Source organism: Quercus suber, unplaced genomic scaffold, assembly GCF_002906115.3.
Source record: "Quercus suber isolate HL8 unplaced genomic scaffold, Cork oak 2.0 scaffold_696, whole genome shotgun sequence".
Taxonomy (NCBI): Eukaryota; Viridiplantae; Streptophyta; class Magnoliopsida; order Fagales; family Fagaceae; genus Quercus; species Quercus suber.
The window spans coordinates 296,112-306,889 of record NW_027070137.1 but is presented as its reverse complement, the minus strand read 5'-3'; the positions used below and the strand labels follow the sequence as shown (position 1 = coordinate 306,889).

Sequence of the window (10,778 nt, the reverse complement as noted above, 5' to 3'; positions counted from 1 at the left end):
ATCTATCATGTTGCAATAATCAAGACAGTCTTTAAAAAGCAAAGACCTGTTTGAGTTAACAGCCCTACCCCCAAACTTGTCCCCAACAGCAAGAACTTCATTAAAATCTCCAACTATTATCCAAGATTTCTCATGCAATTCGGCAGCATTTTTAAGATTATTCCACAAAATGCATCTTTCATTCTGTAAAGTACTTCTGTTTCATGTGTCACATGCCTACATACTACTACTACACTACTACCCATGCACTAGTAATCTCTACTGACAAAGCCAAGATTTTGAACTTTTGAAAGAAGACTTTAGTACTGACTACAGATCAAGTGAAAAAGACAACTCAATAATCTTGTCAACAAAACTTCTTCTGACCAATTAGCCCTCCTCATTTATGAAGGTGACTACTCAATCCTATACTTGTGAACTACTTTTCAAATTTCATTGTTAAATGTGAACTGCCTCAGCAATTTTACGTACTTTTAGAATCTTTGCTAGAATGAATAATGGCAATGCTACAAACTAAAGTAACTTGGCAGATTGCTGAGATCTTGGCAATTTCCAATAGGGGACCTCTAGCTACCATTAATTATTCTGGAAATTGGCTAGAAAAATCACGATTTGAAGATGGTCCAGGTGAAGCAAGAGTAGAAAGATGGTTTTATCCTAGTAACTAGTTGTTGATATGCAGTAACCTCCAGGGTTTTCTCAGTGTATGCTGCTGAAATGTGTAGACTTATGCAAGTGTATCACACTGCAATTTTGATTCTCTCTGTACATGGTGTAGTATCTGTATGTATTAAAGTGACTGCAAGAATTCTGCAAGATAGAAATAATTTTTTTAAAATATTAATTATCTTTAAACTACACATTAATTATCTATTTTTTAAAAATATTTTATAAAAAATAAAAAATATTTAAAAAGTTAGTAATTTTTTTATTTACTTTTTTTACGAAATAATTTATTAATGCTCACTAAGGACACACATTAATAAAATCTTTTCTTTAATAATTTTATTGTGTACCACTACTGTCTTCCAAATTAAATAATGATGAAAAAAAAAAGCAATTATTACTAAGTGGCTTTCAATTTTTCAAAATTTTAAACATTAAAGCTTTAACTATTCTGCATTGTGATGAGTAAAATTTACCTTGTCGTCCCTTTTTTTCCTTATGTTTTGTTGAAGGAGGCTTTGACAATAAACGTACTTTGTAGTTAGTTTGTATTAACTAGCTTCGCAGTCATTCTAATGAATTCTCATTTTGGCCAAAATAAAATAATAATAATAAATTAAGGATAAATAATTTTGGCTACTTGCCCCCTACTCTGTAGTCCTACCCTATTATTCTAGCGTTGGTACAACTTCATAGGGTTTCGAAATAAAGACAACTGACTGCATACTCTTGCAAATCTATATATATTCCATTATTTAAAAATATTTTAATATTTTTAAGTGTGAAGTAAAGTTTTGACACTATTTTTATGGGAAATAAAAAAATTTGTCAAAATATGATTGTTTGGTAAAGACTAAGCGGCTTCCAATTTTTCAAAATTTTAAACATTAAAGCTTTAACTATTCTGCATTGTGATAAGCAAAATTTACCTTGTCGTCCCTTCTTTTCCTTATGTTTTGTTGAAGGAGGCTTTGACGATAAACGTACTTTATAGTTAGCTAGTTTTTTTTTTTTTTTTTTTTTNGGTAGCTCCATAATTTTACTCATCAGCATTTTTTTAAATTTTTTTTAAATTTGACCTTTTACGCTTGCTTTCCTCTCTCTCAAACCTGAGCTTGCTCCTCTCTCGTAAACCTAATACTTTGCCTCTCTTCAGTATTCACTATCAATTTTCTCTCCACAACCCAGACCACCATCAGCCCTTCTCTCTCACAACTCAACGACTCCACCTTCTTCGGCTCCACCTTTGTCGGTGCCACCCATCTCTCACTCACGACAATTTCTCCCCTCTCTCACCCTCAGTTCTACTCTCCCACAACCCAGTCAGCTCATCACCCTCCATCTTTTGGCGCCACTCATCATTGGATCCACTGTCGTCAACGCAGCTAGTTTACTTGAAAAACAAGGTCAACATTTAAGATGTGATATGCGTATTCCATGTCTAGAGGACGTGTATAATTGGTGTACATATTACACTTTTTTTTCTCATCTATAATTGGTGTACATATTATACATTTTCCAAAATAGAGTGTTAGGATTTAAATATCATTTGTATTGGCAAACATGTGAATATAAACTTGTCTTGTTATTAGCTATCAAATTTTTTTTTTTTTATTCATTATGAGATGGGAGTAGTTGAAAAGAAGGGTTTAGTTTTTTTCATTTCTTTAGTTGAAAATTCGATAATTGGAGAAGAAAGAGGATTTCAATTTTGAATGTCTCTAGTAAAAACGTTAGAAAAGTGTTGATTCATGAGCTAAAAAGCTCTTGCATGTATTTTACTATTTTTCTATCAATAAAAAAATAATGGATGGGTTGGATTTGAAATCCTTCAGGGGAAAACTTTTTTTTTTTTTGGTAATCTACAATCAAAATGTAGAGTTCAAATTTGTCCTAAAAAAAGAAAAGAAAATACACACACGTGTATATATATATATATATATATATCACTTCACTTACATTTTGCGTCCTTCATTAATTCAAACAGGAACTTTAGCTTTATTATGCTCTTAGTGTTGGTGTTGCTATCACTGTTTTAAAAATCGGACCGGACCGGCTGGTCCGACCGATTCAACCAGGAACCAAGAGCCAGTCCAGTCCACTTAAAAGCCCCAAAACCGGTCAACAACCGAAAAACAGACCGAAAATCGATCAAAAACTAGGGTTGAACCGAAAATTAAAAATAAAAGGGTTTGATGCCCGGTTCGGTTTTTAAAACCATGGTTGCTATAGCATTGAGACTTTGAGAATAGTTCATAGTTTCTTTTATTTGCTTTATCAAATTTTTTATTTTTTATGTTCTAATTTTATTATCTACTGGCCATATCCCCCCTATTTTTCCGATGTAAACAACGATAGGTAACATACATTGATTATTTCGTGGGTCCAGGGCAAATATTCATAAAATTTGGGTCTAAATTAGTGTGAGATTGTGAGAACCTGAGACAACATTTATATGATATTAATGTTGTTCTTTCCATATGTTCATAATTGACATGTTAAGAATTTTATATTTCAATGGCACTACTTGGGCTCAAATCCTCTCATCCTCGTAATACTTTTTATTTATTTCAAAAAACCATAAGAATTTTGATGTTTAGTTGCATTTTGGATTACTTGCTACATCAAACTATTCATATGTCATTGTGAATAAAATGAATATTATTTCATCAAAAAATATAAAAAAAATTTGTATCTCATTTAGGAAGTGTGATTCTCATTTCTCCTATCTATTTGTTGCCCATAACCTTTTTTCTTTTTGAGAAAGTTGTTGCCCATAACTTGATTAATGCTTTCTTCAATATATGTTTTTCAAGAAACTTTGATTAATGCTTTATTTAAGTGTCATGAAAGGCAATTGCTGAGAAAAGCAAGTAAAGAAATTAAGTGAAAAATCAAGTTGACGAGGTACAGTTGTGTGTGTATATATATATATATATACACAAAAAAAAGGTTAAGTAGCCACGTTTTTAAAACGCGGCTATAGGTCAGAAAAACATGGTTATAGGATGATTTGGCCTATAGCCGCATTTTCAAATATGACCTAAACCCCGTGACTATAGGCCTGAGGAGTCTATGGCCGCACTTTTTTAAACGCGGCCTAAGATCAGGACCTATGGCCGCTTAAAACGTGGCCTAAGGTGAAAGCTATAGCTACATTTAAAACGTGGTTATAGGATCGAACCAATGGCCACGTTTAAAACGTGGCTATAGGTGAAAGCTATAGCCACATTTAAAATGTGGCTATAGGTGACAACTATAGCCGTATTTTTTAAATGTGGCTATAGGACATATTTTTAGCCGCGTTTAATAATGCGGCTATAGACCCTTTTTTTTTTTTTTTTTTCAGGCCAGATGGCTTAAGGACCTCCACACCTGTTTTCTACATAAGAGACTATTATGTGGAAAATCCATTATACTAGTACAATCACCACAAACCAAGCCCTCATTATACAGTTTTAATCTTGCATTAGTCTCACATTTACTGTAAAAACTCCAAAAGTACATATATAGTAATATCTCTTGCAAAGATAAAATGCAAGAGAGGAGGGCAATTAACTCACAGTGCACTTAAGATAAAATTTGTGGTGAGGACTATAAAATTTGACATGCCAAGTTTCTTGATTAGTATCTAATCCATCCTACATGGCAGATGTTAGGTTGAAGAGTATAGTGGTAGACTTAAACTTTTAATGAGAAATTAAGCATTACCTTCTAAAGACAGAATCCTCCCAATGTTTCTATTGACGTATCTACACCATTAAAACATATTATAGGAAAATATTGAATCCAACGTTAAAGAATGAAAATTCTTGGTTATAATTAAAAAAGGAAACAATAGACGGATAATTATAAGAATAGGGGCAACTAACCTTTGTCACATGCACAACAGCTAACACAAAGATAAATATGTGAAGATGATGCAAATTCATCAATTCCTAGGCTGTCATTCATCTATTCCAAGGCTGTAATGACAATGTGAGCTATAATTCATCTATTCCTTGGATACATGCTGCATATTAGTGTCATTTGAGCCACAATCAACCATTTTTGTTGGCTACTTCTAGGTTGAAATTTAAGATACAACTATTCTTTCATTTAACCAAACTCTTCTATCTTTTATTAATAACAATGAGTTACAAAACAACAACTACAATATAATGTTTATACTGACAGGGACAAAAGCTTTATTAACTGATATATGACATTGATTATGAGCTAAATATAAAGAATGAGAAAACAAAATTTGAAGGCAATCCCTAAGTGCTAATGAAGTTTTGGATCTATAACTTGAGTAATTGCAGCGGAATTACTAAGTTGTGCCTCCACTCCAACGGAGCTATCAGTGCATCTGAAATTTCCTCGCTATAATTTTAAAACAAGAACACATATTGTAAGGAACTGGAATTAAAATTAGAAACAAAAATGATTAATCTATAAAAAAAAATTCCAGTTTTGGAAGAACAATATGTTAACAGATTATATAGAATGGAACATGGTGTGGTTACTTGTAAACAGAGAATATTTAACTTAAGTACACTACTTAAAGTGAAATAATATGGCCTGCAAAATTTTCCACCCAAAGCAAGCCATTTTGCATAGTAGGAGATATCTAAATAATAACTAAACTACACTACTTAAAGTGAAATATTATGACCAACAAAAAAATTGTATGGGGCAAAAAAGTACCAATCTGCGCATCAACCGTTCAAAGCACCAAAATGCATCTGCTTCAAAACCCAAGAAGAATTATCATGGGGGAGCAAAGGTCACTCATTCCTGCTCAGTATTGTCATAAAGTTTAGATAGAAGATCCAATATTGAGTTGCAATAATTATGTAAATTTTTGTTACCTCTTGCTATGCAAGGAATGTAAATGAGAAGAATTTCAATGAAATATATATATATATATATATAGATAAGAATGCTAGACCCACATGTAACAATATAAGTAGACTACGTCAATGATTATTATTCTTCCCTTAATAAACAAGTGAAAGAATCAAAGGTTGTTCCAACTCTTTAACCTTAGAAAAAAAAAACATTACTACAAGTATAATGGAACACAACAGAGAGCTGATATTGGGTGATTATTAATATATATATATATATAATTTTCTTTTTCCTGATATGCCATTTATTTAGATACAATGGAAAAGATATTAAAGGAAAATGGACCCCAATGTAAAAAAAATGGTTATTTGGACAATTCTCTCTACCTACTAATAGAGAAAGAGGGATCTAAGGAGCTTCCTGGACCTAATCTCTGATGATTTCATGTCATGAAAATGCCATGAGAGCATGGAGAAGCATATTATCAAGACCCACTAGCAAATGGACCCCAATTTGTAAATCATGTTTGTCATTATTTTTCCATTCAAATGTTATGATTAAACAAGTAGCATTTACAAGAGCATTGTAAAGAAGACGATCATGCCAGATTTGTAGACACTTTATACTAAAAGTAGTCCACTAGATATGTGTCCCTAGCCATGGATGTTGAAAAATTATTTCATAACATTTCAAGCATGTAATAAACAGTATTCATATCCAGTATTTTTCACTCTTTTATGGTGCAAACATCATATCTACTCAAACCCATGACAATTTAAGATTTACGAAATGGATAGTTAAAAAGAGGACAATTAAATGGCCCAAAAGAAAATTGAACTTAATCACTCATTTGATCCTTCAAGCAACAACACCCTTAAGCTCTCCATTAATTCCCCCATTAATTCCCCCATGTGATACAATTTATAATTAAAAGAAAAGAAAGAAACTGTGCTATCCATTACAAACCTTAAGAAACTAAATTTTAGATTTCATGGAAAAGGAAATTGGACTACCTTCGACATTGCCGTATTTGCTCACGTTCTTCAAATGTACTTTGAGGATCATAACAACCAAGTAGAAATTCTCATACTTCTCCTCTAATTGATGGATGTACCCCCTAATTTGGAAAATAATTATGATAAGCATCAACCCTCACAGCTTTGTTTCCTTTATGAATGGAAAAACAAAAATGAACTCATGAAAAAGAAAATATCTACAAAATGAAGAAATAGAGAAGATTCCGTAAAAGGATTGCTCAAGTACACATATACTATTTGGGACAAATAGTAAACAATTATTAAATCATTAAACAACTATTTGGAAATGATGAATTCAATAAAATAAAATAAAAAAGAAGAAAAAATTAAAACACTTCCTCTCACATGTGGGCCTAGAATCCCCCCTTAATAAGTGGGGCCCAACTCATGGGATTTAATCTTTTAAGTGGAGTTTTTTTTTTTTATTTATTATTTTTTAAATTTTTTTTTTTTTTTTTTTTTGTGAAATAGAAATTTTTTTTTCTAAAAAAAGTTAGTCACTTTCCCATAAAAAAAAATTTCTATGAATTAGTAACATATGCCCTAAAACATATGATAGTAAAACTCATTAATAATTACATAATATATTCTATATGTGTTGCTTTTCGGATTGAATTAAAAGAAAAGGGAAATAGATATATAGCAAAACAATACATTAGAGGAAACTAAAATTTAAGACTATGAAAAGCAACAATCTAACAAGGTTTGGGACTGTTTGGCATTGTTGTTTAAACAATAATTTTCATGTATTTAAACAATAATAACACTTCTGACACATATTTTTATAACACTCAAACAAGCATTTTCACAACATTGAAAACTAAATAACAATACTTAAACACTACTACCAAACGAGTTTTGTCCCTAATTTACTAACTATGCAGTAAAATACCAATGTTTTGAAATTACTTAGCAAAATGCTCCTGTTTTTTAAGCTTAATTTTAATAAAATCGAGTTACAACTTACAAGTAGAACTCGATATTAGTAATGTCAAGTTCTACGTATATTTCGCTACTTAAATTTTTATGAAAATTTAAATAAAACTCGACATTAGTAATGTTGAGCTCCACTTAAAAATATACTAATAGTTTCAAATCAGAAGCATTTTGTTGCATAGTTTATAAATTAGGAACAAGTACTTATTTTTCCCCCTATATATATTAGCACATGCACAAAAGCTCTAACGGATTGTGGCATTAGACATTTACAATTACAGTTTTTGACATGCTCTAAACTAATCCCTTTGATTTTTTTTTTTTTAATCTTTTTTTTTCAAATGAGCTCTCTTTGATATGATCTTTTAGGCTGTATTTGTTTGGAGGTGAAATATGGTGAATGGAGAATTTTGGAGAGAAAATGAGAATGAAAACTTTTTTTAGTGTGTTTGATTGAGTGGGAGAAAGGAAAATAAATGGTGGGTGTGGACGACTAAATTTCTCTGTTCGAAATAAGTCAAACAAGTAAAATAGTTGCACAAATGCGAATTTGTATTGATGATTGTGTGGTACAATTCTCTGTGATTGCAAAAGAGTGATCCTCTGATTCGATCTCCTTGAAAGATTTGTTGATTAGAGTTGTGGTAATGTGATTTTGATTTGAACACAAAATATCCTTCAATTTGGTTGAGGGATGAATCAAAGATTGTTGAAACGGAATTACAATGAATCTCTGGCTATGAGCTTGTTAGAAATCCTTTGTTCTTCACATTCTTCGTGTTCTTCGTGTTCTTCGTGTGTTCTTCGTCTTTGAAGATTTGTGGTGGAAGTTCTTCAGAACTTTAGAGGCTTGAATCCATAGAGCTTCACTGATTTGTGGTCTATGAGGTTTCTAGAGGCTTTTGAGCTTGATTCCAGTGAACTTTGAGATTTAGGAACATGATTTGGATGATTCCTCTTCGAATGTTCTTTGTGTTCGAAGGTTTGTGATGGAAATTCTTCGGGGCTATAGAGGCTTAGATCCGTTGAACTTCACCAATTTATGGCTTGTTGAGGTTTCTGGAGGCTTTTGAGCTTGATTCCAGTGAACTTTGAGATCTAGGCAGGCAGTTTGGATGATTCTGCTTCGAATGTTCTTTGTATTTGAAGGTTGAAGTTCTTGAAGTTGCTGGAGGCTTCAGGGCTTGGTTCCAGCAGAGCTTCTAGACTTCTGAGTGCTTCAGATGGCTTAGTGCCCTTTCTCCTTCTAGATCTCCCTGAAATGCCTTAGGAAGGCTTCTATTTATAAGAGTTTGGAGGTGGGTGAGCGACACGTGGCGGAGTCTGATTGGTGACACATGTCACAGCCTGATTGGTCCGCTTATGTAATCGCTTACACGTGTGAGGTTGATTATGTCATCGCTTACACGTGCGAGGTTGCTTATGTCATCATTTACACGTGCTGATGCGTGATTGGTTTTTGTATGACACTTGGCAAATTTCTGTTTGTTTTTGAGTAGTGATAGCAAAACCTAGTAGCACTACGTGGAGCTTTGTAATTGCTTGTATTTTGTGAACTTGGTAGTGTGATGTGTCAGCTTGTGATAGGTCGGGAATTTTCCCTCTCTACAGTAGGACCTAGGTGTTTTCTCCTCGAACCCATCAAAAAGTTTTCTCCCAAAAATGGAGAGAAAACTGAAGGGAGAAAATAGGACTATTTAATGAACAAAAATGCCCATGTCTAGTTCATTTCTTTTCTGGACGTTTTTTTTTTTTAATTTTTTTTAGGGCATGTTACCTCTTTTTTTCTTTTTTTTCCTTTCTTTTCTTTCCTCACGTTGCCTTCTTTTTTCTTTTTTTGGACTGTGGGTGTGGTAGTTGTTTTGTTTTGTTTTTCTTTTTTCTTTTTCTTTTTTTGGGTTTAACTAGACATGATTTTTTTTTTGGGACATGATTTTTATTTTTTAATAAATTGGGTGGTTTTTTTTTTTTTTTTGGTTGTTTGTCACTTTTTTGTATTAATTGACCATTATTTTTTAATAAGGGTATATGAGTAAATTTATACAAACTCACTTTTTCCATCCCTCCACTTTTCCACTCCCAACCAAACAAAAAAGAGAAAAATTAAAATATTTTATATCCTCTCACTTTTCCATCCTCCCACTATTTTCTATCTTCCCACTTTTCCACCAATCCAACTAAACGAACCCTTTATATTACAATTTCTCAATTTTCTGGAGAAAGTCTTCTTATTTCCATTTTCAGATTGAAAAGAGAAACTTTCTCTTAATTCTGTGGCAGAGTGGCACTACTTTCAATCTCTTTCTTTTTCTTTCCGAGTGAGGACTCGATTAACAAATGAGCTTAATTTTTCAATAATGATGAACAAAACCATGCATATGGATCACCATATTGCCAAAAAGATTTCACTATATTGTAATATTATTTTCCAGAACACCTCATCATTTTTATGTATTATGTGTAAGAGAATGTGAATGCTACACTTTATTAATTAAGGAACCTCCTTTTTTCCTCTCATCTTTACCAACTCGATGCACATGCCAACCATTAGATATAAGTGAATCTACACCTGTCTTTGTACCAGTGAAACCAACTCATTAATTAAAATTTCAATATATATTATTTTTGTGTGGAATTCCTTAATTATGCTAGTGTGATTTTTCCCACTTAAAATGAAGAGAAAAATAATTAATTTATTTTTAACAATTTTTTTATATTTCTTATGAGAATAGTGTCAAAATCTTTCTTAAACTAGTTTATCAAAAATTGTTCCGTAGACACCTTTTAACATTTCCCATAAAATAATCATGCAAAATTACCATTAATATAAGAAAGCAGAGCAAAATCGCATTCATGCAGTTCTTCAAAGTAAGGAAAGTACTTCCTGTTCAAAATGATGTAAAAACTGTGGTTTAAAAAGTGTTATGAAAACACGTAAAGTACTCATATTGCAAAAAATGTGTTTGGTACTATATTTCTAAAAACGTCTTTTCAAAAGTGAAAAAACATAATTATATGTTTGGTACGTGTGTTTTTATTTATTAAAAAAGTAATGACATGTAGTCTAATCAGTGGGACCCACAGTTTTGTACTTAATTACAAAAGTGCTATTGAACAACGTTATTTGAAAATTGAAACTGGTAATAAGAGTTTTTTAAATTCAATTTTTAAACGATCTAAAATGAGAAACGTAACTCAAACACTCCTAAAAAAAAATCTCTTACCACACATGTTGTTTTTTGGCAAAACTACATTATTAGTCCCTGAAGTTTATCTTATGTGCGCAATTGGTCCCTCAAGTTTTAA

The 10,778-nt window shown here is 32.0% G+C and overlaps 1 non-coding gene across 1 annotated transcript; it reads right to left on the bottom strand.

Annotated features, from left to right (window-relative positions):
* Window positions 1-4,009: 4,009 nt before the first annotated feature.
* Window positions 4,010-6,889, bottom strand: LOC112015980 (uncharacterized). The gene is made up of 3 exons (XR_010626100.1): window positions 6,513-6,889; window positions 5,356-5,445; window positions 4,010-5,031 (listed from the first exon to the last, which is right to left on the bottom strand). It is a non-coding gene; the product is annotated as an uncharacterized LOC112015980 (transcript).
* Between the last annotated feature and the right edge of the window lie 3,889 nt (window positions 6,890-10,778).